The following is a 6523-nucleotide window of genomic DNA, read 5'->3' on the forward strand; positions in this document are numbered from 1 at the left end:
TAGAAATAGGGAGGGATTTGTGTTTAATGTCCTCTTTTTTCAGCAGTAAAGATGTATCTTAAAGGGAGGACAGTGACTGGGGAACTGAGGTATTGAAAAAGAAACTAATTCTCTCTGGCAGGCATAACTGCTGCAATTCAGATTGCTAAAAATGTGAAATTAGGAATAATCATTGACTGTTTATGATCTGTGCCTATACTGTGAATTCAGCTAATACAGAGTAATTACACTCTGTTAATTCCTGGTATTTGTCATTGTTGGGCTGCAGAAGAGTCCTGGGAAACAATCAAACTAGATTGGCTGCACTGGGCCCGCAGACTGAGGGCTTAGCACTGCATGAGCTAATTTCTCTTTTAATGGCAAAAGCAGTTATGATTTCCCTTATTTATTCCCCTCTCCCAGCAGCAAAGCCGGCGTCAATGGGCTGCGCTGCCAGGGATGCAGCGGGCACAGTGGATGCGCTACACAACAGCACCCCCAATAGCCAGCATCACTGTGCTGCCAGGAGACTCCCACCAGCAGCAACAACCACTTTCCTCTTGTGAAACTGCTTTTCTCACCTTTTCCTCAATATTGTTATAGCATCCCTCCTGTCAAACTTTGTCCTCACACATTTCTTCTTCCAACCCATGCAGCTCAAGGTAATCCCGCCTGTGTTTCACCCAGATGCTTGGTCATCAGGATGCTGGTGAAGCCAGTTTGCTGGCGTGATTCACCTTCAGTTAGTGAATTAGCCTATGTAAAAATGGGAGAGGTGGTAACTGGAGCAGGATGGTTTATCCGTGGGGGAAGAATCCCTTGAAGTGCCACAGAGAGGAAATGTGGACTGTAGGGACAACCCTCACCCTCATCCACCTCTCACATTCAGTGAGGAGCAAATGCAAGTCAGGTCTAACACTAGATAAAGAGAGAAGTTAAAGGCTGTTTCCTTTTAAAGGCACTGCATTTAGCAGCTGTGGTACGTGGCTTAGTCTGGCACAAGCAATCTGCAACCATACAGCCACAGCACTTCACAGGACAAAGTTTGCCATGTAGTAATGGCCAAACCTTTCCTAGGAGAATTTGACATGAATTTATCCCAGCAAACACCTTCCTGCAAAGCAGCCTGTCCCTGCAGAGACCCCAAACAAGGGGTCTTCAGGGGGAGCATCTTCCTGGTGCTGAGCTTTCATAGGACACAGCTCCTGGGAGGGACAATCCTGCAGCCACTGTGTTTTTTTGGCAGGAGTCATCAGCACCCCAAATGCTGAGGTCCCGCACAGGGCCCATGCACCCAGGAGGGATAATAAGGAGGGAGTTGGAAGAAGAGGCAAAGAGCTCACTCCTGCTGAATCTACCATCGTGCTCATCACAGTGCAGTGACTTTGCACTACAAATTATTCTTTCCCCACCCAGCAGCTTTTTGATATCATATCTATAATTTTATCTTAATTTCCCTGTATCATGCAGAAACCTCCCAGAGGACCTGCAGATGAGAACGATGTAATTCCATTGCACTGCACCACTTAATTATTTACTGCGTCAAGACCAAGCTGATCCCCTGTTCCCAGCACTTGATGCATTCACAAACATTGTATGTGATTTAAAAGCACCTTTCTGCTGTGTGCCACAGTGGATGGGCAAAATCTGAGCTGCCACAGGATGTGGGGACAGGACACAAGGGCTCCCCACACCAGCACCAGGGCTGTGCCTCAGCCACCTCCCCCAGGAAAGCACAAAGCTCACCATCCTTTCCTCTGGTTTCCAGGAAACCTCTTGGATAAAATGGACACTTACAGGCAGCAGAAGCATTTCACACAAGGTTTCTTCCTTGGGATCATGAGGCTCCCAGCCCTGCCACTTCCTCTGCAAGCAGCAACATCTCTGCTTCCATAGCAAACCCAGGGGGATTCAGGTCACGTGAAGCAGAAGGAGAAATTCATTGTGAAACAGGCATCCCCAAGTCCCATGCCATGGGCCAGGTCCTGTGTGGGCAGGAAGCAGGGGGAAAGGCAGAGACATGCTGCAGCGCACCAGGCCTTGGGTTATGCTTTGTTATTGAGCTGAGCCAGTTATTGCCAGCAGCTAAACAAACTCCCAGAGAGGGAGGAGGGTTTTGATTTAGACTGCTCTCTTTAAGCCCAGGCTCTCACCACAGTTACAATCTCCTTCCAAGGGCAGTCGTTATTCCAGTGCAAAGCCTGGGGGTGTGTTTGATTTTCTGCTCACTGTCTGGAAGGTTTTGGTGTAAAGGCTGCAATTTCCTCCCATGTACAGCCCATAACCCTGTGCACCCCTTGCCCAGCAACGGTGGCCAAAGCAAAGGGAAAGCAAAGCAAAGCTCAGTACATAGTTTTACAAGAGAGAGCACCCTCAGGTAGTGAACTAATTACCAGGGAGCAGCAGTAGTCCCATAGGAGCTCCACTCCAGACCTCTGCAAGCTGCAGTCCCAAAAGCTGTGCTGCTGCTGCTGCATCTCCTCCACTGGATCTTGGATGAAAATTGCTTTAAAAGATCCAAGGGAAGCTGTTTGGTTCTTCTCAGTGGTGGGAATAGAAAAGAAAAGGAGTAAGGAATGGGAACACTGTTGTTCTCAGCTACCAGGTAAATGAGGTTCAGCTCTGGAAGATGTATAGGGCCTCTAGAGCTAACTGCAGGGCTGGAGTCTCTAAGGAGTGATTTCTACCTTCAGAAACATAATAACAACAAATGATTAAAAAGAAAATGGCCTAAATCTATATCCACAGTTAACTTTGGACTCCTTTGAAGTTCAGGACTGTTGCTGGGTAAACAGATGCTGATTTGGAAAAGGAACCTCCAGCCTGCTGCAAACAACAGGCAGCAAAGCAATGCTTGGGCCTGGCACACACACATGGAGCACATCCAGGGGAAACCCCACTGGATTAGGTTATTCTGGATTCACCCTGTGCTGGGGGGACACTAGTCCTGGTTTTGTGCCCACCTGCTCCCCTTACAGCACTCTCTACCAGCCACACTGGCTGAGGTGCTGGTTTACTGCAAGTGCAGAGGGTGAGGATGGTACCCATCCTGAAAAAGGATTTCCTCTTCTGATGTGGCAATATAGAAAGTGCCAAAGCGAATAAAACCTGGAAAGGACACGTGTGAGCTTACGGCTGCAGGAATCACTTTCTATTTCCCCTCCTATGGCACTGCCGGCTGTGGGACGGCACGCTGGGTGCCCAGCCCTGTGGCAGGCAATGAGACAAGGGAGGTGCTGTGAGTCACTGAGGGCCTGGCCAGGCTGGGCTGGGCTGGGCAGCCACGGCACCGAGCACGTAGTGTCCCAGCTCCCCAGGATGTCCCAGCACACACAGCCCGCAGAGAGGGACGGCACTCCCGGGACGCTGAGCGGTATGTAGGCTTGCCCTTCCCTGATGGGCAGATGGGGGTTCTAGAGCATGACTGAAACGATGCCTTTCTGCTGCACTTCTGACTTGTTGACAGGTTGGGGGTTGCACAGAGAAGGGTGGAGATGTTCCTCCTTCTCATAACATAGAGGTGAAGGGGAAGCCCCAGGCACTGGCATTCTTTGTGAGGTGCAGTTGTGCTGGTTTCAGAGACAGAATTAATGAACTACCTGTGTTAATGGCAAGAGTTAATCTGTGTTCCCACCCATTACAGGATATGTGGTGGAATCAGCTGCATGATGTGTGGTCCATGTCAAAGTTCTTTACCCATCATGGGTATGGATGAGTTTGCAGGGTGTTCACAATGCAAAGTGTGAAACTTCTCTAAGGCCAATCTGCTGTTCAGGATATTGTCTGTTTTTTCTTGCACTGCTGATAACCCTTGTTAGAGGCCAGGTCTTGCTGCCCATACAGCACCAGTATTGAGTGAGGTGGAGGTCTGAGAAAGCAGACTAGATGAAAAGATAGGAAAACACAAGGTACCAAGTGCTTTCTGGTCAGCAGAAAACCTCCAACATGATAACAAAAGGAACTATGTCTCCCCACAACTTCTTTACACTCAGAGCACCCAGGGCTTGGCTGCACAGAGGGAAAGCAGATGAATAAGCTGGAGAGCTGAAGAATGTTCTAGCATGCAACTCTGACTACCAGGACACCTCCTATGCACTGACCAGGAGCCCTCAGGGTGCTGGCATCCAGGGCTTCGCTAACTGCCAAAAACTCATTTCAGGTCCTTCCACACATATAATCACCAAAACCAGAACCCTCCACCACAGCTGCCCAGTGGAGGGACTGCATAGCACCTCTCCTACCTGTCTGCAGAAGACAGGGGCCACTGGTGTTATCCCGTGCTTCTAGTTTTGCCCATTGCAAACTCACACTGTGCCACCAACCACCTCATTCATTTTCTCTCTTTTTTCCCTTCAGTATATCAAAAACAACAAGACAACAAATAAATACGATGGCTGGCCTGAGCTGCTGGAGATGGAGGGCTGTGCGCCCAGGAAGATGGATTAGCATCAAGCCCCAGCCTGCCATGAAGGGCAATTTCCACCAGTCTCACAGAGACACCAGCCCCATCGTGGGGTCTCCAACCACCTCACACCACCCCCAGCTCCCCAAGTGCTTGGTCACAGAGCCCAGCAGCAGCTCTCAGAAACCAGCCCCATGTGTAGGGCTCAAAAGAGCTGTACAAGTGCTTTCAGAGCCTGAGGCTTCAGCCAAGCTGTCCTCATCTATGGGTCAATTCAGGGTAGTTGGTTTTTTTTCCTCTTATTAAACCAAACATTTTATAGAAAGTTTGTCCTATTTATTCAGTAAGATTTCCAATTATAAACCAATCTCATTTCCATTTTCAAGCATAATCCATGCTTTTCCCTGCATGCCACATCCTCTGCACTAGCTGGGCATCACCCATCTCACAGCACTGCACATGTATGCTCCCACCTCCCCAGCCCCACACAGCACAGGGCACATCCCTGGGGATGCTCAGACCTTGGTGGGCTTCCCCCTGGAGCTCCTGCCAACTGTGCTGTCTCCTAGAGCCACAGTAAGGCCAGAAGGCCTCAGGGATGCCTTGCAGCAATATAGGTTAATATTTGCAGACCAAAGCATTTCCTCCACGTGGTTGCATCTTTCCTGGTTTAAATCCAAGCTAAATCCTCCATAGCACAACCTCAGAGGTCAGGATAATGCTAGAGATGTCCCAGCCTGACTTTACCCTCAAACAGGGAGGGATGTTTCCAGGCAGTTGAAGTTGTGCAGCATTAACAGCAGGGGGAAGCGTTTTACCAGGAGAGCTGGAGTCAGCATGGAAAGACTCAGCACATCCAGGCTGACACCCCATTGCAGACACTCTCATGCCCACTTTGATTTGGGAGCTGCTCTCCAGCCCAGGGCTGGATGGCACTGCAGGGCCAGCAAAGTCCTGCAGACCTCCTTCCATGGTGGTTTCCATGCTGCTGCCCATATGCTGAGGAGATCTTTGGGAAGCAACTACTCCTCACTTATATCTGGATGCCTTCACCCAAGCACTGTCTGTACCCAAACCCTCCCTGAGCTCCAGCACTGCAGAGATCAGACAAGTTATGCAGGTGGTGGCCCAGGTTTATCTGTCATCATGGACAGGGACAAATTTACATCATCCACAGACTTCAATTTCCTATGATTATATCTGGATTTTCCTCATTCCTTAAAGCAGAGGGTGGAGAATTTCTGCTGGAGCACTGGGAGCTGTGCAGGGTAACAGGTTGTCCTGCACAGCCCTTTGTGCCTCTGACAGCAGGGTTTGCCTCAGCACAGCCTTTAAAGGCAGTTCACATCAGTCATCAAAGCGTTAGGGCTCCCCAGGGGAACAGAACAAGTGAGGAGCACTGGCAGGATATGGCCAAGAAGGGACACGTCCTTAGGGATCAAACCCTGTATCCAAAACCCAGTACCACCATCCAAAGACAGTGAGGCAACCAGTTTTCCCTAAACAAGGAAAACTGTCTAAATAAAAGTATAACACCTCTAAGAACTTCCAGTGCCAAAACTGAAATAAAAAGCCCAAAACAGCCACCATAGAGGAATCCCCCAATAGCTGTAGTATTTTATCCCAGCTTATCCTCCTGCGCTCCCAACATTCACCTCATCACACCTAGGGAAGCCTCTGCCATAAATTGATCCCTAAATCTGCTGCAACAGCAGCGCTTAATCCCAAATGCTGAATCATCCCTACCCATGGCAGCAGTGAGAAATAACACAAAGCAGCAGATACAACAGCCCTCACATCACACAGCCCTGCCAGCAGAAATATGCCAACTACTTTAAGCCCCCTCAAAGGATCTAGATTCACTCCTAAGCCAAACTGAAAACAGCCTGAGAGCTGCATAGTGTAAACCAGGGCACAGCATCAGCTACAGTCCCTTTCAGCCACAGGAAACTCTTCCCAGCCTTTTGCAACGCACATTAGAAATCTGGTTTAAAGCCATGACAAGCCAAAAAAGGGAAATGTGTGTTTCAGCATGCTACAGACTGTTCAAACTAGCTCTGAATCACAGAGGTACATCACTATTGTCCAACAGGGAGAGCTAAAAGTGCAACCCCTGTGCAGGGACCTCAGTCAGTAGCCAGT

General features: G+C 49.2%; 1 long non-coding RNA gene across 1 annotated transcript; it reads left to right on the plus strand.

Moving 5' to 3' along the window:
• Positions 1-3235: 3235 nt before the first annotated feature.
• LOC117436697 (uncharacterized) lies at positions 3236-4706 on the plus strand. Its single transcript, XR_004550038.1, has 2 exons — positions 3236-3352; positions 4336-4706. It is a non-coding gene; the product is annotated as an uncharacterized lncRNA (long non-coding RNA).
• Positions 4707-6523: the final 1817 nt, after the last annotated feature.

The sequence above is a fragment of the Melopsittacus undulatus genome, chromosome 9, assembly GCF_012275295.1.
Source record: "Melopsittacus undulatus isolate bMelUnd1 chromosome 9, bMelUnd1.mat.Z, whole genome shotgun sequence".
Taxonomy (NCBI): domain Eukaryota; kingdom Metazoa; phylum Chordata; class Aves; order Psittaciformes; family Psittaculidae; genus Melopsittacus; species Melopsittacus undulatus.